Source organism: Hydra vulgaris, chromosome 08, assembly GCF_038396675.1.
Source record: "Hydra vulgaris chromosome 08, alternate assembly HydraT2T_AEP".
Classification (NCBI taxonomy): Eukaryota; Metazoa; Cnidaria; class Hydrozoa; order Anthoathecata; family Hydridae; genus Hydra; species Hydra vulgaris.
The window spans coordinates 58,413,696-58,434,693 of record NC_088927.1 but is presented as its reverse complement, the minus strand read 5'-3'; the positions used below and the strand labels follow the sequence as shown (position 1 = coordinate 58,434,693).

Below are 20,998 nucleotides of genomic sequence, written 5' to 3'. Positions count from 1 at the left end.
TTGTAACGATTTTGGACACCTTCTCTTAAAAGCAAGTTGTTACTTTTTTCTAATCCTCTTCCCTCCTAATATTACGAAGCAAATTTGTAAATCTTCCCCCTTGAAAAAATTTTTTTCCTGGTTTTAAATACGGTTATATTAAAAAATCTCCCCCGTTGAAAAAATTTTTTTCCTGGTTTTAAATACGGTTATATTAAAAAATCTCCCCCGTTGAAAAATTTTTTTTCCTGGTTTTAAATACGGTTATATTAAAAAATCTCCCCCGTTGAAAAATTTTTTTTCCTGGTTTTAAATACGGTTATATTAAAAATTTTCAAGTTGCTTTTAGTTTACAAGTTAATACTTTCCAACACAAGTTTTAATTTTTATGGTTTAATACAGTTTTTTGCACTTCTATAGATCCATATAAAATTGAACAAAATAAATAGTGATTTTATGAGCAAATAATCTCTGAGGATATCTGGTTTATGATATATCTAGAAAACTAATAATAATCCTATAATTAATAAGTTAGTGTAGTTTCGTAGATATCACATCGCTCGTGGCGCGAAAGCGGGGTTTGAATCGCCGAGCAGGATGTTTTGATCGTTAATATTTTATGTTTAATTTCGAAGTTGTTCTATGCGTATTAACTATTTCAAAATGCTTTATTTATTTTTATTAAAATTTAAACAGCATTTCGTTATAAAATTTACAAGATGACTTCATCTTATAAAAAAGTTATGAAAATTATAAAAAAAGATCCTAAATAAGAAATAAAAGAATATAAAAATAGAAATAAATTCTCAATTGTAAAAATTATTTCTTTGAGCTTTCACTTCATTTCAAGAGTTTTTGTTTTAAAAAATTTTTGTTCCATAAAAATAATCGGCGAAAAGCAGTGTAAAATTTACTAAAACTTGTTTGAAAAAACGGCTGCTAGATATAATGATCATTACGTTTAATCAAGGAGGTTTATGGTAGCCCATCGTTGCATTAAGAAAAAAAAATTTCCGAAAAAAAACTACAAGGCCGTTCGTTGCCATGGCAATTAATTTTGTAATCAAGTAAAGCCGTATTCACAAATGCAAAAAAAAAAATAAACTCGTTTAAAAATGTGAAAAAAATAAAAAATAAAATGTCAATTGATATACAAAAACAACGCATAATGAAAAGCTTGGAATGCTACGTAAAGCAAAACAAAAAATTTTTAGACTTCATGAAAATTAACTTTCCACAATTTAAATATAAAAAAAGAATTCTTGTTAGGCATATTCAACATTTCAAATATATATCATTAATAATAATGCAACAGTTGAAGATGCTCCAAATGCTGTCAAAATAGAATTAAAAGGCACTGCTTGGATATCGTGATATGCATTAAAAGTTTTACTATTTACGTGTACCAAACGCTGTTGTTTATGCCGCCATATTTGCAGAAGATCAAGTAGCACTTTAAAACAGAAAACTTTAAACAGAAGAAAGCCAAGGACAACTATATATCAGAAGGTCCAAATTGGGTACATTCTCCGAACGCCCACCAAAAAACGGATGGTCTATCAAAATAGTATTTTTCTGATTTCCATATTTGACAGTAGTAGAAAAATAACGGGGATAAAAGTGTGGATGAGTAATAATACTCCATAGCTTATTACTGGACTGTATCTGTAATATTATTTAAAATATATAACCGTTTCTAAGTATATTAGAATAGAAAAAGGTACAGAAACTAACCACACGTCTGTTTGGCCTATTTAAATCAAAATATTATGAATGATCGAATTGATAGCATCAATGATGGTTCTTCAACATCAAACCAGGTAATATTTTTGCCAAGTTTAATAAGAATACAAATTAAAATTTAATATTAAATTCAAAAAATATGTAATTTTAGATTGAACAATGGTTGAAGGAGTTTCATAAATACCTGGAAAAGTGTTACAAAATTCATTTCAAATGTTTAAAAGACCAAGGTCATTATGATCCTATAAATAATATTTATTGATATTTTTTTTTTGTTTGTTTATTAGAAATTAAATGATTTTTATTTTACTTTTATTGGAACTTTTTTTAAACAGTGGTATATGAAACATTACAGTTTCAGTGGTATATGAAACATTATAGTTTCAGTGGTATATGAAACATTATAGTTTCAGTGGTATATGAAACATTATAGTTTCCAATTGAAAAGTTTTATTATTAAAATGAATAATGTAATTAATTTCACTAGTAAAATTTATAACTAGTTCTAAATTATAACTGGTTGTTATTTAAAATAATGAATTAAATAACTTGTTCTGTAAATTATTTTAAACAACAATAAATTTTAAACTCTCGTAAAGAAATAGGCTCAATATATTTTAATAAATTTTTTGTCTTATAGGTATGCTAGTTTCTGCCAATAAATTAAAGAGGTTGGAGAAGCATCTGAATTAAAGAAGCTGCAGATTTTTATTAAAAGATTTTGATTACCTTTCTTTTGCAATAAAAGAAAAATGTAACACAATCATAGCTCAGATAAAGATTTCAATTTTTTTGAAAGACTTAATAATGTGTTTATAGCTAAAAATACAATTTTATTGATTGAAACATGAGAATAAAGAATACTAAAATAGTAGCTGTTGAAATAATTTCTGATATATTATCTCTATACATTTAAACTTTCTGATGCATAGGCTTTCCATAATTTTTTTTTTTTTTCTCCTCTGTTTTCAAGTGCTGCTTGATCTTCTGCAGACATAGCTGCATGAACAACAGCCATTAGTACACGTAAATCGTGAGAACGTCCTAATTTTCGATGCATAGCCCTATATCCAAGTGGTGCACCAGGGCCTTGTAATTCTATTTTCAATGAAATCAATTTTTAAATGTCGAAGATGCCTATTAAGAATTATTTTTCTCCATGCATATTGCGGATAGTTAACTTTTATAAAGTGTGAAATTTCTTTTCTTGAAAGATTTTATTTTACGTAGCTTTCAATTACCATTCCTTTCCATTAAAGTTGACTGAATAAGTTTTTAACAACTGCTCTAACTATAAAGTAGTAATCACGACAAAAATCATGATCTACGTAAAATAATCGTTTTTTGAATACCTTGATACTAGGTATAAATATCAAAGTTTTAGACCATCTTTTCTACTTAGTTTAACCTTATCTTTTTTTACCCGTTTAACTATAGATTTGTTACGTTCTTAAAGAACGCTTTTACGGCAAGGAAATTAATATATCTCTCCAGGATTTTATTTTGTGTTGTAGTATTTTTGCTGGATTTAATAACAAATTGTTATTTCTAAATATAGAGATAAAATACCTTTTTGTAAATCCAGCAAATATACTAACAATTCTTATTTAGACATTTATTAATTCAATTTTAATCTAGAAATTCATTATTAGTCGTTCAAAAAGCACAACATTAAAAAAAATAATAATAATTAACTAACTCTAAATATCGTTTACAATTTTTTAAAACTTTTATCTTTTGTTTCAATTGCTTAAGACTTTTTGAAACAGTATCATTGGATAATTTTTATTGGTTAATTTTAAGTCATAATAATAACGCGGTGTTTAATAGAAAATTATGTTACAACTTAGACTGTTCCTTGAGAAATGACGTATTTTAACTTCGTCTCCCTCCAGTCTATTATACCTCCTTGATTTAATTTATCTCTATCTTTTAATAAATACAAAGTATGAACTCATGCTTTGTTCGATCATGGATAATCATTAGCTAGAAATTCGTGTGAATTTTTTTAGTTTTTTTTTAAATGCGATGAAAAAAAATCTTTAGCAACACCGCAGTATTATCTTTTTTGAAAAAGTAGTTATAGTCTTAGGGTAGAATGCAAGAAGCGAACTTGAGTCAAGTTCGATTTGAACTTTACATTGTAACCAATAGCAGCAGAGTATTTTTTGAGGGGAAAACCCATACTCAGCCGCTATTGGTTACAATGTAAAGTTCAAGTCGAACTTGACTCAAGTTCGCTTCTTGCATTCCACCCTTAGACTAGACTTGTACTAAAAATGTCACAAGCAATAAAAACTATTTTTTGGCTCGTCTCAGATTTAGTTCGTCTTTATATAAAAATATTTGCGCGGAATAAATGAAGGATATAAACGAATGAGATTCTAGTAAACTTTTATTACGAAACAGGAAATTTGAATTTGACTTAACTTAAGGTGGTACCCCAAGAAATAAAAGTAAATTTTGGTATATAATAAGAAAAAATTAAATACAAAAACTTTTACTTTAACATTTTAACAATAAGTAATAATAATTTGGTATTATGTCTACCAAATTAATAGTTTTTTTTCGTAATAACGCCAAAGCAACCGATATATTAATTAAAACATTTGTAAAAAGTTTGCGAAACGATTACTCTTAAAACAATTTTTCAAAAAAAGCTATATTTTTGACATTTTATTCTTCATGGTAATAAAAAATTCATTTGAGAGAAGGTTTTTGTTCAACACTTTAAGTTCTTGAAATTTTATTATAATCTTGTTTTGCTCTATCAGTCGAAGGAACTATCAGTCGAAGCATGGCGTACAGCCATATCACAATAACTGTTCCATCTCATTGTTACTACAAATGGTACTTTTAGATAATTTACATTTAATGTGAAACAAATATTTTTTAATGAAGCACTGAATTCTGTCAACATATGATGCCTGGTAGTGAGTGAGCTGGCTTTACGAAAGCATCTTTCAGTTCCAGGGTACCCTCAACTGTCATTTGCAGTGCAGACTTGAGTTCGTGATCTCTGCATGTAACAGAATCTTCTTCTTTAGTTATTAAAGACACATTGTTATTTAGAGCAAATCCCATATTTGATGCCTGATCAACAATGCACAGTTTAGTAGGTATTTTTCTTAATAATTCAGGAGAATCATGCATAAGAGTGTGCTATTAAGTGCTTTTGCATTGTTTGAACAGTTTATCGCTCTTTGAATAGGCACACAACACAATATTCACATCTTAAAAGTAAAGTCTGGCAAGATAAAATGTAATGTCACAGACATTATGACTCGTTTTCCCTTGATGTCCATTGGTTGATGGTTATGGCAACCTGATTAAGATCTATGAGCTAATTTTTCCATAACTTTATGCATAACTTCCTTTAGCGTATGGTAAAGTACATTGCACCGTGTTACAATATATATATTTTTTAAAAAATTTTCTAAGAATATAAAGTATAAATTAAGAAATAAGATAAATTTTTACAAAAATATTAACATTAAAATAAGATCATCTTAATTAATAGGTAATACCACAAATAAATAAAATAAAAAAACAAACAAACAAACATAAACAAAAAAAAAAGGAAGAAAAAGAAAGAACTAAAAAGTTAAAACAAAAACATTACGATTAATGATAATGATTTATGTCAGTAGTTATTTAATTTAGTTTTTAAAGTTACAGGGTCATTGAATTTGAGATTAAATTAGGCGAAGCGCTAAACTAGTTAAAAATTTTAGTGCGTTCTTTTATGGAAAGACTGGGACAGCTACAATCCTAGCCTAAGCATAATTCGGCATCTAGCTATTAGTGTACTCCAAAGGTTTTAAACAACGCATGTGATTTAAATCTTATATTATTTAAAAGCAATGCATACTATTGGTGATGTATGCCATAAAAATCCTGCACATTTTTTAAATAGTTTATATATCGGAGAGTTTGCCCTACGCTTGTCATTTAATGCGTTCGATCTTTAACTGATTTAAAGTTTCGAAACTGTTGGCTAAATAAATTTGAGTAAATAAGCTTATAGAAGTTAAAAAGGGAATTGTTTTTTTACTGATACAAAATTTGAAAAATCAAGGAGCCCGAAGTCTTGACAATTTTTATGACGGGCGGGACTCCGGACTTCGCGTAAAAACAGAGACTTCTGGGCTCCGGACTCCGACTTTGCATCCTCGATCACGATAGAAAACATTAAAATAACGATACCAAATGAGAAGTTAAATGATAAATATAATGTCATACGATACCACACAATCTTTGGGAATTTCAATTATAGAGGGGACCGGGGCTAGTTGACAGCAGGGGTAAGTTCCTAATTGGTCATTTCATTATTCATTGTGGTATTGTTTATATTCCCGCATATGCATATGAGATATTGGGATTTATGTGTTTTTTGGACAAAAATGCAACTTTAGGAACATCGCACGGCGGTTATTTTTGATAATTTCTCTCCCACTTGCTAAGTTTTACGAGATTTTAAAAAATTATTTAGTTACGGACGTAACGGAAACATATTTACTAAATTCGTTTTAAAAATTACTGAAAAGTAGTACCATGCAAATTACCACGTATAACTTTTGGTACATCTTTTTGCTAAAAGGTTTTAAAGAAAGATTATAAAAAGTCATTTTCTTTTGAAAAAATTGATGTTTGCACACTCCCAATATAACTTTGTAAACACAAATCTAATTGGTTTGTATAAAAAGAAAACTCATACGAAAATTAAATATATGGAATGGGCTAAACATGAAGGTCTTGTTAAGGGTTGGGTTGCACTTGAGGGAAAACTCAAATATAATTAATTTGTTTATAGTACACTATATATATAAGTGCTATATGAATGAAACAAACGAAAAACCACGTATATATAAATTAAAACAATTATATTAATCAATCAATCAAATTTATTGACAGGCTCAAGGCCCAATATAATAAATATACAATGGGTAAAATAAAGTGGGTTAGAATAAAACAAAGTCTTACCCACTTGAATATAAACAAAACCCAAGAAAAAATATTTATATCAATGTATATATATTAATTATATATATATACAAAAAAAAATATATATATATTTTAAGTAAAGATAAGTATATTCTGAGGCCATAATCATAAACTAGAACGTAAGATGGTAAAAAACTGAGAGAAATGGTATAACTTTTTTCAAATAGAATTGTCGCCCCATGGAATGCGCTTTCCCAAGAAGCAGTGAACGCTCAATCCATCAACGCTTTCAAAAACAACATAAGAAAGTAACTTTATAGATACAATTGCTGCTTTGTCTGTAGCGTCTGTATCTCCATGTTTGTCAGCATAGAGCCTGGTGTAGTACCTCTTCATCAAATTATAAATAGATTATTGTATTTGTATTTGATCACTGAATAATAATAATAATAATAATAACCTTATATATATGTATATATATATATATATATATATATATATATATATATATATATATATATATATGTATATATATATATATATATATATATATATATATATATATATATATATATATATATATATATATATATATACATATATATAATGTTATTATTATTATTATTATTATTATTATTATTATTGTTATTATTATTATATCTTTATATATATATAAATATATATATATATATATATATATATATATATATATATATATATATATATATATATAAAGATAAGAAATTAAAGTGTTATAAATATAACTCAGCTCTCCATTTAAACATCAGCGGAGACTGCAAGAACCTGTCTGAGTTAACGAAAGCTTTTATGACGAGGTTCTCACTATTCTGCAGCAGTAACAATGAGGAGTATTGTTGCTTGCGAATAACAACATTAAGAAAATGGGCACCATGTTTCACAAATAATTTACTTGCACTGTTCCATGGTGGCTCGTTTAAAATCAAGCGAAGTGCATTATTATATGCAACCCACAAACGATGGAATGAGTTTTTTCTCTAAAGACACCACAACTGACATCCATAGATTGGGCTGCAAAAGGCATTAAATAACATGATCTTTGTTTGTATTTGTGTAGAGCTGAACTTTCTACAGATAAGGTTAGCTTTAGCATACATAGAGCGCACGTGTTTTAAAATATCTTTGTCATCCTGCATTTAGTTTGAGATCAAGTGATCCAGGTATTTATACTGACAAGTGTATGTGAAAACAATGCCAAATAATTTGAGACGAGTGCTATTTATAAGGGGTTTATAAATTTAAAAAAACATTATTTGAAACTTGACATTGTAATAAACTATATCATGTTTTACAGCATAACTGGAGCATAAGTCATAAAACTGGAGCATAAAGAAGATGGTTTACAAGAGAAGGACCCAAGCAACAGCCTACGGTAGTTTTATTGAGTAAAACACTAAGATCGTTAATATATATAATAAATTGAAGGGGAGGCAGTACTCCTCCTTGTCGCACTCCATTACTGATATTAAATGTTTTGGATAATATTCCACCCCAAAGGATCTGAGCTGTTTGACCAATATACCAGACAATGAGTAAGCGTAAAGTTACACCAGAGATTTTAGATTTCTTAAACAGGTTTCTTAAATAGTGTATCAAAGCAAACTCTATCGAAGACTTTACTAATGTCAATAAATGCCACAAGCATATTTGAGCCATGTGATAGGTAAAAATTTCAAATATCTTTTAAAATATGAGCTGGCATAAAAGTGCTATGGTTTTTCTTAGATCCAAATCAGTTGGGAGTCCTAGTGAAACTTTCATTAATGCGTGAGACAAAAATATGTTCCAAAATCTTGGAGAAAATTGTCACCAATGCAATTGGACGATAATTAGCAGAATCGGAGATGTCACCATTCTTATCTTTAACAACAAGAGAAATAACAGAGTGTGAAGCACCAATAGGCATGTATCCATGAAAAAGCATGGAGGAAAAACGCAATGACAGAATTTTAAAGTAATTTGGGCTAGCATAGAGATAATGATCCAACTGGAGTCCAAAATGGTCAGCTGCTTTTCCACTGGACACATGATTTATGATAAATTGGACTTCATCAAGAGTGACAAGATAGGCATCATCTTTAAGAAGATTAAGTGTTTAACTATAAAGTTATCATTTATATTGCATGTTGACTTGACTGAGTTGAACGGTGTGGAATAGTTATTATACCACATGTGGCATACATTATCAGGACCTGAGGCAGAGTCAATAGAAGGTGGAAGACTACATTTATTGCTGCGAATACAAGTCACGGTAGACCAGAAACTGGTACAGTTCTTATTTGCTAAGCTGTTTGACAGTTTTTCTGCTTTTATAGTATCTTCTATTTTTTTACAGAAACGAATGGCATATTTATTTAGGGCTCTTGAATTTTTAAAAAGATTGAAGATTGGGCCAAATTTTGGGTTATTATAGCTACGCCATAAACAGAATGCATCTTTAGCAGCCTCATGAACATTTTTCACATAATCTGTCCAACCTGTCATAAGTTGTTTTCTATTGAAACTTGATTTAGAACAATTAAGACACTTAGATGAAAATTGAGTAAGACATTCATTCAGGATATTGTACAGGTGGTTAATCTGCTTAACATGCTCATGTGAGTTACAGTGAACATTACTACAGTTAATTTTAACTTCAAGCTGGCCCATGTTAATTGAAGACACTAAGTTAAACACAGTGGAAGTATACTCCTTTATCATAATGGTCGACAAAGCATTAAAATTTATTTTAGGGAATCTTGTCGAAGTAGGGTGAGCAGTAGAGGAAGAAGATATATCAATTTTAAACGAGATATCAAACGCAAGCGGGAAATGATTAGATAAACTAGTTGACTGAATTATTTCGAAGTTGTTAACATTGCATAGAGAACTTTGGGAGACAAGGCAGTGATCAATCCAAAAAGAGATGCCCCATGTTTCACTAACAAAGGTAAAGGAATCATGAGGAAGACAGATATCAGCTGTAACAAGATGTTCATCAGTACAAAATCAAATAGGAGGTTACTACATGGAGACCGAAATCTTGAATCATAATATAAGTCACCGTAATAACAAATTTACCATTTAAATCTGAAATAAGAGCTGAGAGACTACCAAGGCATTCAAGATACTTATCAACATTCTCATATGAATCACAAGGCATGTAGACATTGATAATTGTGAACTTATCAGAAAAGTTATTTACAAGTTAGATAGCAACAGACCATGAACTATCAGTAGTAACAGCTCGAGTTCTACAGAAGACAGAATATAGCAACACTACCAAACGGTGTGCTACGAACAAAACCTGCTGAAGAATCAGTTGGAGACACTCCATAGCCAAAAAAACCAGGTACAATGTTGTTCAAGAAACTAAGTTCCGTGTTGAGTAACCAAATCTCTTGGAGACAGATGATATCATACGTTGCATAACTATTGTCCAAACAAGAGATTCGATAGGGGCCCATCTCACTTTAGAGGCCCATTTTAGACCACTTTCCCCTACGTTTTGAAATTTTTTTACTTTTTATGCTTTTTTTACGGAAGTCGTCCGAAATAGAAGTAATACGTTTATTCATGTTAAAGTCACAAATATAGCATATTTGTGACTTTTAGGCCATTTCGGTTCCGGCCGGAAATACAACATTTCAGGCCGGAATGCCGGAATTTATTTTTTACCATGCTTTTTAAGACATTTTTTTTGTGTGTGTAATTTATTTCGCCGTTAAAAATGTTGCTCGGCGAAATTCAAAATAGCAAATAATTAAGTGTTAAAGTGTTTACAACCTAGAGTTGTTAACGGGAATATTTCGTACAATTCCGGAAAAATAAAATTTTTTCGGAAGGATATTGAGAATCAGGAATTATTTTTTTTCGTACCGAATTTTACGAAACAAAAAAAACCGTCGATGTTCGCAAATGCTACTTACGAATTAACGCCTTTCGCAAGTTGAATTATGAAATAAAACTATTTTGCTACATACTAAAGTGGCGCTTACGGAAGTCACATATGCGGAACGAGCTCTTTCGCTGAACGACGTTTTGAAGTCTATAAAAAAATTTTATTGGCCAAACGGATATAATTGTAAAAAATAAAATTTTTATATACCAAAATGTTTATAATAAAATTTTATTTTCAGTATTGCAACATATGAACGTTTTAAGGTTTTATTTTTTGAAATAATGATAAAAAACCAAATTTCTTTCGAAACGAAACTCTTTCGCACCGCAACTTGCGAAACAGTTCTTAACGGAAAAACACTTACGAAACGCGGCATATTAAAAATATTTAATTACGTTTTATGAATCAAATACGTATAATTAACTAGGTAACTAAAATACTAATTATTATAAGTATAATGATATTGATAAGTTTCAGTTAGTAAATTTTAGTAATTGTAAGTTTCAGTTAGTAAATTAATAAATAAACCTAGACTTTCATAAAATATACTGAAAATGTCCTTCAATGAACAAGAGTTAAATAATGAACATAACTTAAACAACATAAACTTTCCGATTTTGGGGGAAAAAAGAAAAGAGCATGTAAGTCATTTGTTTGGGATCATGTAGATTTGCCTCAAAAAATTAATGCATTTGTAATATGTCAACATTGTAATACAAAGTATCCCGAGGACAATAGTAAATGGAAAATAAAATGGCCCTGCGATTCCACAAGCAACATTATTTGGCATCTAAAATCTGTTCATAAAATATTTGGACCATCAAATTGTAATATCAAAAAACAAGAACTAGATGTTCTTTACGATTTAGATTTGGAAAAAAATGAAGAAATAGAAGTTGATGAAAACAGCTATATTAATAAATGGCTTACATTAAAAAGACAAGAAGTTATAACTAAGAATTGCTTGATTTCCTTCTCAAAGAAAATATGCCGATGTGCCTTGTAAATCATCAATCATTTGATTTTGTTAAAAGTTTAAATCAAGATTACAAACTGCCTCAACGACAAACAATATCATATACTATAGTTCTGAAAATGGTAAGTATTATATATATATATATATATATATATATATATATATATATATATATATATATATATATATATATATATATATATATATATATATATATATATATATATAGTATATATATATATATATATATATATATATTATATATATATATATATATTGATAACAATTAAAATATAGTATTAACGAAAAGAAAAACAAGATATATTACAATTTGACGTAAAGATAAAATTGGTGCAAGATGTTAAAACAAGAAGGAATTCAACATATGATATGCTTGATTCAATTTTTTCAAATAAAGATGCTTTATTATCTATGAAATATAAAAATGGTGTCGAATGCATATTTCAATATGTGCCTTCAGGTGACGAGTTTATAATAATAAATGATTTTTGCAATTTGTTTGAATCACTAAAAGATTTGACAATAAGCTTAAGTGGTCGAAATTATCCTACAGTTTCTTTATTATTTCCAGCTGTTTACAGTCTATTGAATAGTAATATAACTAATATGGAATTCTCTACTGATCTAATAAAAATTTCAGTTACTAAATTCGTTAAAAAGTCGCCTAAATTATATTTTAACTGATGATATTTTTGTGGCAGCTACTTATCTTGATTTTCGATATAAAAAATTTGAATTTGTAGAAGATATAACCCAACGTCTTGGTTTAATAATTCGAGCAAAAAATTTTGTTAAAAAAATATTAACACCGCTGACGCAACAAGTTAGTTTGTTATCGCAAGAAGCCAATCATTTAACACCATCAATTATATCAAACCAATTGTTAAATAATACGAGTAATTCGAAAAGTATGATGAACATTTAATGATAGTTAATGAGAGAAACAAATTAGCTATAGAAGAAAATGGGTGTATGGCTTTTTATCAAACAGAAGGTGACACCTATAAACTTATAACGCTAGCTTGTAAAATAATTTTGTGCTTAAGTGCAACTTCAGTTGCATCCGAAAGTTTATTTAGTGTAGCAGGAATTATACAAAATGAACAAAGAAACCGGTTACATCCCATGCTTTTGAGTATGCTCAATTTTATAAAGTTTAATATTATGCAGAAATATTAATTTCAACTTTCAATTAACTATTAATAATATAAACGATTTTAACGGTTTTAGCAACACCTTTTATTATATTTGTCAAATAATTATCTTAATAACAAAATAATTATCTTAATAATGTGATAATTGTCTTAGTAATATTTAAAAAAAAAATTAAACTTTTACTAACATGTTAGCATTAAATAACCAAATCTTAAATTTTAATGAAAGAGTTTCTTAATGCAAAAATTGAGTTGTTTTGAATAAGTCGGTTAAAAAAAAAGAGGTCATTATCGAATTAATTTTTACTGTAAACTTGTCGTTAGTTTAACTCAAAGGCAGTTTTTCTCCTGTTCCTTTCTTTATATTCATTACTTACCCGAAGTTGTGAGAGAGCAGTTAATTAGTCTATGAGTCAGTAAGTTAATGGAAAAAAAGAGACGGTTTTATACGAATAAAATTGCGTAATTGAGAAACAATGCTTTTGTTGAAATCAAAAAAAGACATAATTTAAGTAATCAATCCTAAAATCCAAACGTTATTGGGACTATACAACTGCTGAAAGTTTTAAAGCTCTAGCTATTTTGGAGAGCAGTAAAAATTTAGTTTGCAAGATTTTGCAGCAAAAAGCTCACCAGGACTATACAAGCGCTGAAAGTTTCAGAGCTGTAGCTAGTCTGAAAATTAGTGATGAACTAATAAAAAATATAATGAAACCAATTATTTTACTAAGTTTTTATATACGAGAATATAAATAGTAAACCTCCATTTCTGCAAAGCCAAAGACAATAAACAACCAAAAGTCGGAAGTGAACCAAAGTCGGTAGTTGATAAATATTAATGCAAATAAATACTGGTATAGGGACATGTTGCGGAAAGAGCGTTGTCCTTTCCCTCAAAACTAACTCAAAGTTTCAGTTTTTTCTATTTAAATTTTAACTGCGTAACTTTCTAAACCTTTCTAGGTCACTGCAAATATATATACATATATATATATATATATATATATATATATATATATATATATATATATATATATATATATATATACATACATATATATATATATATATATATATATATATATATATATATATATATATATATATACATATATATATATAAATATATATATATATATATATATATATATATGTATATATATATATGTATATATATATATATATATATATATATATATATATATATATATATATATATATATATATATATATATATATATAATAAAAAGTATTCCTAAGACTATTGAATTAAGATTATCAGCAGCATTGTCAAGTGAATCGATTTTTAAAGAAAATATTCCTCCTTATTAAGAAGCCTTAAAAAAATCGAGTTACAATTGCGAACTTGCATACCATACAAGCATAAAATCAATAAACGGCAACCATAAACGCAAGATAATATGGTATAATCCTCCTTTCAGTGCAAATGTTGTTACAAAAATAAGTAAATGTCTTTTGAAACTCATTGACCTCCACTTTCCAGTTAACCACAGACTTCGTAAAATATTTATTAGAAACACAAGCAAAATAAGTTATTCCTGCATGCCAAACATAAAATCCATTATCAACTCTCACAATAAAAGCATTTTACATAAGAAGGCAAAAACTAATGAAATGAAATGAAACTGCATTGACAAAACCAAATGTCCAATGAACAACCATTGCCTTTCCAACAGCATTGTTTATCAGGCCACAATCTATTCAAATTATCCGGAATATAAAGAAAAAGTGCATTTTGGACTTAGCAAAACACCTTTTAAAGTTCGGTATGCAAACCACTTAAAATCTTTTAATGCAATTAGGTACAAGAATGATACAGAGCTATCAAAAGAAGTATGGAAATTAAAAGAAAAAAACTTCACACCTTTTGTCAGATGGAAGGTTGTTAAAAAATGCAAACCATACAACCCATCATCAAGAGTTTGTAACCTTTGTTTGAACGAGAAGTTCCAAATTTTGATGTATAAAGGAGAAAACCTACTAAATACAAGGAGTGAAATAATCTCGAAGTGCAGGCACAAAAATAAACTCCTTATTTCCTTTTTTGATACCGAAGATTGATCGTGGTTGGTTTACGTCACGTTTACGTCACGTTATACTTTCAAAACTTTTAAAATTTTGTTTCCATCGAGTCATTAGAACTCACGCCACCATAATTCTAATTGTAATTTTAACGTTTAATTTTTAATTTTGTAATATATGGCTGATAATAGCCGTTAGACATGAAACCTAATGTTCCATAATAAAAGTTTTTTCTTTATCGCTTTTAAATATAATTATATATATATATATATATATATATATATATATATATATATATATATATATATATATATATATATATATATATATATATATATATATATATATATATATATATATGTATATGTATAGATAAATATATACATATATATATGTACATATATACATATATATATATATATTTATATATATATATATATATATATATATATATATACATATATATATATATATATATATATATATATATATATATATATATATATATATATATATATATATATATATATATATATATATATGTATATATATATAAATATATACATACGTATATGTACATTTATATATATATATATATATATATATATATATATATATATATATATATATATATATATATATATATATATATATATATATATATATATATATAGATAGATAGATAGATATAGATATAGATATAGATATATAGATATATATGTAAAAACTATTGAAGAATCATTTAACAACATTATTTTATTTAAATAATAAATAATAATATTTGTATAACAGTTTAATGAATGCTTTCGAGTCTATTCCGTAAGCGCACATTCCGAAACGCTCCTTCCGTAAGGAACTGTTTCGCAAATATTCTTTCGAAATGATTTGTTTTGCAAGTTTCTTTTCGTAAAGAGTTATTACGGAATAATAATTGTTTATTTTTTTCGTGTAACGCATTACGGAAGGTGAATTTGCGCAAGAACAACTTCCGCAATTGCAACTTGAAATACGGTAGATAAAAATGCGAAATTTTCGTATGTTTTTGTTTACGGCGAACAACCCTATTATAACCGCTAAAATGTTTAAGAACACTTAAAAAAAAGTTTTCGAATAAAAAAATAATATAAAAATTCATAATTAACATAATCACTAGATGAATTTTTTAACATCATTACTTAAATTTCATTGATATAAATAAATCTGTTTTGAGCTTACTTTTAAAGAAAAATTTAAAGTCGGATAAACTAAGATCCCTGAACAATAATCTTTTTAATTCATTCTTGAAATATTCTAAGGTAGTCTTGTTCATTTTTATATGCGTGTTTATTCTAGGGTTGTTCGCCATAAACAAAATCCTGAATCTTTCAGCGCTTGTATAGTCCTGGTGAGCTTCTATGTTAAAATTTTTTCCAGGCGCAAAGACCTGAGGAAGAGTTGTATTGTACGTACCCGTTTATTTGCTGCAAAATCTTGCAAACTAAATTTTTACTTCTCTCCGAAACAGCTAGAGCTTTAAAACTTTCAGCAGTTGTATAGTCCCAATAACGTTGGAATGTTGAAAATTAAAGTATTTTCCAGAGCCAATGGTACAAGAGACAACAAATGCCCTTCTCACCCTCCCACCCTTACTTTTTTATTTTATTAAGGAAAACATTTAAGAAAAAATCATTGAAAAGGATGTGATTAAATTTTTTTTGATTTACTTGTTGTTATTAATGTAATAAAAGCAAAGGAGCATATAACAGTGCACCTTAAAAACAGAAAAATTGAAACTGACTAAACATAAAATTATTCTACTTGAAAACAAGTAAGAGCTATTTTTAGGCATTTTATTATATAATTAAGTTTTAGCATTCATCACTTAAATTAGGTCTTTTTTTGATTTTTTGTTTCCCGATTTCGCAATTGCATTCGTATGGCAACGTTGTTCAAGTTATCTTCTTTTTATTCATTAAATGACATTCTAAAAAGTATATTTTATGAAAGTCTTGATTCTTTTATAGAAGTTTAAAACTGAAACTTATCAATATCATATAAAAAATTAGTATTTTAATTACTTAGTTAATTATACGTATTTGATTCATAAAACGTAATTAAATACATTTATTATGGCTCGTTTCGTAAGTTTTTTTCTGATAAAAACTGTTTCGCTAGTTGCGGTGCAAAAGGGTTTTGTTTCGAAAGAAATTTGGTTTTTTATCATTATTTTAAAAAATAAAACCCTAAAATGTTTATATGTTGCAATACTGAAAATAAAATTTTATTATAAAAATTTTGGTATATAAAAATTTTCTTTTTCACAATTATATTCGTTTGACCATCAAATATTTTTTATAGACTTCGAAACGTCGCACAGTGGAGTATTTCACTTCAAAAGTTGAACAAAATTATTTTATGTTTATTGTCGATGTGATATGAAGTAAAAAGAAGTTTAGGGTCATTGTATTGTATTAAAAACGATTATTCACTCATGAAATGTAAAAAATTTCTATATTAAAACAAAAAATACATATTTTTATTCACATTATATACTTTACAACTTTAAAACTATTTAACATAATAACAAATAACTAAATTTATAATAATAAAAAGGATAATCACACTTGAAAGATACATTTAAACCTATACTGGTTTTCTTAATCACTGAACTTAATCTTTAGGTTATACCTGTTGTTACGAATTATTTTTTGTTAAAGGATTAAATCCTATGGTTATCCGCTACAAGGGGCTAATGATTTGACAACCAAACAATTTGAAATTAATAATTTAAATTTATTATCATAGCCCTATATTTAATCCAAAATAAAATAAAATAATATTGTACTTGTCAATGAAATCATTTTCAATCGGAATCATTATCTGATATGTCGTCAACCATCATCGCTTGCGAGTCTTCTAATAATTCCGGCATCAAGAGTCCTATTGTTTCACTGGAGAACGGTTTTCTTTTTTTCTGGGGTCTTTTTCTCATGCTACTTAGCAAAGGATCCGAAGTTAGCAAAAGTCTGTTTAAAATATCTCTATTACAGTTTTCTCGCGAAGACTTCCTTGCATAATTCTGCCGATAAAGACGGAAATGTTTGTTTCTCGCTTCAGCTGCTTCTTCTGATAGCTGGCCAATAGGCAGTATAGCCTGTTCAATTATTGTGGGGCCATGTATTAAAACTTTATGCATAGTTGGCGTCATTGGGTGCCACCCATATAAATCAACATAAAGTTTGGCCGTCTCATTTGCAAAATTTTCAAACTCTTTTACATTAATTTGATGCCCACTCGAAATAGCTTCCAAAATGACATTACATTTTTTTATAAGAGTTATATCAACCCCTGTGATGCGGGAAGCGGTTAGGGGATTGGCAAAAAATCTTCTTGATGAATTACCATCATTACTGTTCCCAAATCCAGCCTTAGGAATATCAACCAACAGCCCTAATTCATCTTTAAAGGCATTTTGAATTTTTTGTTTTGTTTCCGCTACTATTTTTTATCTTCTTCTGTCTTTGCTTGCCATTTTTTAATTGGTATTTTATACGATATATGCAGCAAGGATTCAAAAAATCTGATTCTTGCGTGCAGTATTGATAGCCCAAATTTTAGTGTCTCGCGGCTTTCTGTCGTTTTTTTATTCAAGTCATTAAAATTTTTTGAAGTTTGCCCACATATATAACATTTCATCGTTGATGTTGTATTTGTAGCAGCATTGCAAACTTTTCCATCAATCATAGTAAAAAGAAATATATGCTTTATTTGCAAATTACCACCAAAATCGTTTATTATTTCACTTTTTCTTAAGCCTTTTATTTGGTTCTCTACGTATTCAATTTCATCATTCGTTACGTCTTTGCTCTCCCGAATAAAACGAATTCTTATTGGTCGACAATACCTTGTAGATGATGGTGCTGGGTTTTGCCAGAGCACCTTCTTTTGGTTACCAATATGGCATATGAACCGTAGGGGCACAAAAGAACTTTGAAATATGTTTGCGTCGCTATCGTCGCTGTTTTGAAATTTTTGTTTAAAAGTTTGTTGTTGCGAGCCATCACAACCCCATTTAGAAATCAATTCTAAATTATTTCTTTCTTTTTCATTTAAAGTTTTAACAACTTCATTCAAATAACAACATAATCGCTTAGACGTGTGATCCAGAAGATCTTGTAATTTAATTTCTGAACAATTTTCTGTAACTGTTATCGATTCTTCTGATGGATAACATTCCTCTTTGGCTTTTTTTACAAGTGAATAACATGGATAGATATTCTTGTTGGCTGCATAAATAATTTCATATTGTTTTTTTGTCATATCAGCTTCCACAAAAATTGACAACGCTTCTGATGGTGTGTGCTTTTTAATGATACCTTTAGTAGATGTGTCACTTTTTCTATATTGTTTGGCTTTTGTAGGTGTAAATAAAATTTCCTTTATAACGTTAGACGCGTCACTGTTCCCTGCAGCACGTTGACTCATTTGAGCAGCATACATCAACTGCTCACAAGGTACATGTTCTCTTAAAACCCTTGTTTTTCGCCTTCTCGTTGGTGAGCTCGATTCACAAAATTCTTTTGACGGTCGGCCGGGCTTTGCTACCGTCCAAGTTGGTAGTGCTATGGTGGTATTAAGCCATTGTTCGTTATTTTTTAAAAAACGCTCTCTTTTACGGCTAGCATTTTCCCATTTTTGTTTAAATTGGAACTTAAAAGGTGAAAAAATGGTTTTTAGTGCACTTTCTTCATTTGCAGGGCATTTGGTTATGTTTTTAAGGTGTTCTAATAAAAACACGAATTTGTCGTCAATTTTTTCCTCGGAACTTTGCTCCAAGACTTCATAAAGCGATCGTCTAGTCTTCTCTATTGTGATAGCTTGAGGTTCTACAATAAAAATATGAATTATAAATAAAAATATGAATTATAAATAAAAGTTCACAAAAAAATGTTTTTGCCTTATTGACTAAAAATATTAAGAAAATTTTAGGGCGCGTACATGCGCAACATTTAAAAAAAAAAAAGGTAAATAGAATATCTAAGCTTTACGTGAAGCACAAGCTCGTAGCTTAATAAGGCTTAATTGACATTCAAAAATCACTTTTTAATATCGTGATAAAAAAAAAACGTTAAACTTTTTACATCAAATATAATTGATGAGAAATATGACAGTAACATATAAAATAGAGAAAATAAATATACCAAAAGTATGAGCTTACCTTCTTTTTCAATATCCATTATGATTTTTAAAATTTTTTACTAACCACAAACAAAAAACGATTTGTAATAATGCTCGTCAACAGAAACGTTGAAAAACAATTAAATTCATTATCATGATTACTCGATTTTTAAAGCTGCCCAAATAAGGTGAGGAAGAGAGGAGTAACCGAAATGACCATTTAGGGATGTAACCTTTATTAAGCTTTAACAATGCACCAATAAAACCATATTTTGACAAAATTTTGAAAATCGACTTTTGATCAACTTTTCCGTATAAATACTCCACTGTGCGTCGTTTAGCAAAGAGCTCGTTTCGCAAGTGCGACTTCCGTAAGCGCTACTTTCGTATGTAGCAAAATAGTTTTATTTCGTAATTATCCTTGCGAAAGGCTGCATTTCGTAAGTTGCATTTGCGAAATGAACATTGACGGGTTTTTTTGTTTCGTAAAATTCGGAACAAAAAAAAAATTCCTGATTCTCAATATCCTTCCGAAAGAACTTTATTATTCCGGAATTGTACGAAATCTTCCGGTTAACAACTCTAGTTTATTCATTCTTATATGCGTGTTTATTCATTCTTATATGCGTGGTTATTCATTCTAATGTGCATGCTTATATGCGAGTCAACCACCCATAAAATCTCTAATACAATTTTATATAAACAATAAATAGACTTTTATGTTTTTATATAGATATATTTAAGATACAAATTAAGTTCTTGCCACTGCTATTTATTTATAAAATGGTTCCGAGCCAGCGCTGGATTTATGTAACAATGCATATGAAGTTAAACTCGGTGGTATCCATAATACTTTTAGGTTTCCTGATTACACCATCCGTATTTCGAGCCTTTTTCCCTGTTAGTAAGTTTCATAAGCCAGCACTCCCATCGTTGAAACAGCACAAATCAAACTAATATTCTTACCACGATTTGCAAACGATTGTAAAATTGCCAGCACACTTCTTAGCGAATAACCATATGTGCTGTTAGTATGCACATTAAATTCAGTTTCATCCAAAT

General features: G+C 28.5%; 1 long non-coding RNA gene across 1 annotated transcript; it reads left to right on the top strand.

Moving 5' to 3' along the window:
- The first annotated feature begins 869 nt into the window (after positions 1-869).
- Positions 870-2,496, top strand: LOC136084397 (uncharacterized). Its single transcript, XR_010640538.1, has 3 exons — positions 870-1,799; positions 1,874-1,952; positions 2,363-2,496. It is a non-coding gene; the product is annotated as an uncharacterized LOC136084397 (long non-coding RNA).
- The last annotated feature ends 18,502 nt before the right edge of the window (positions 2,497-20,998 follow it).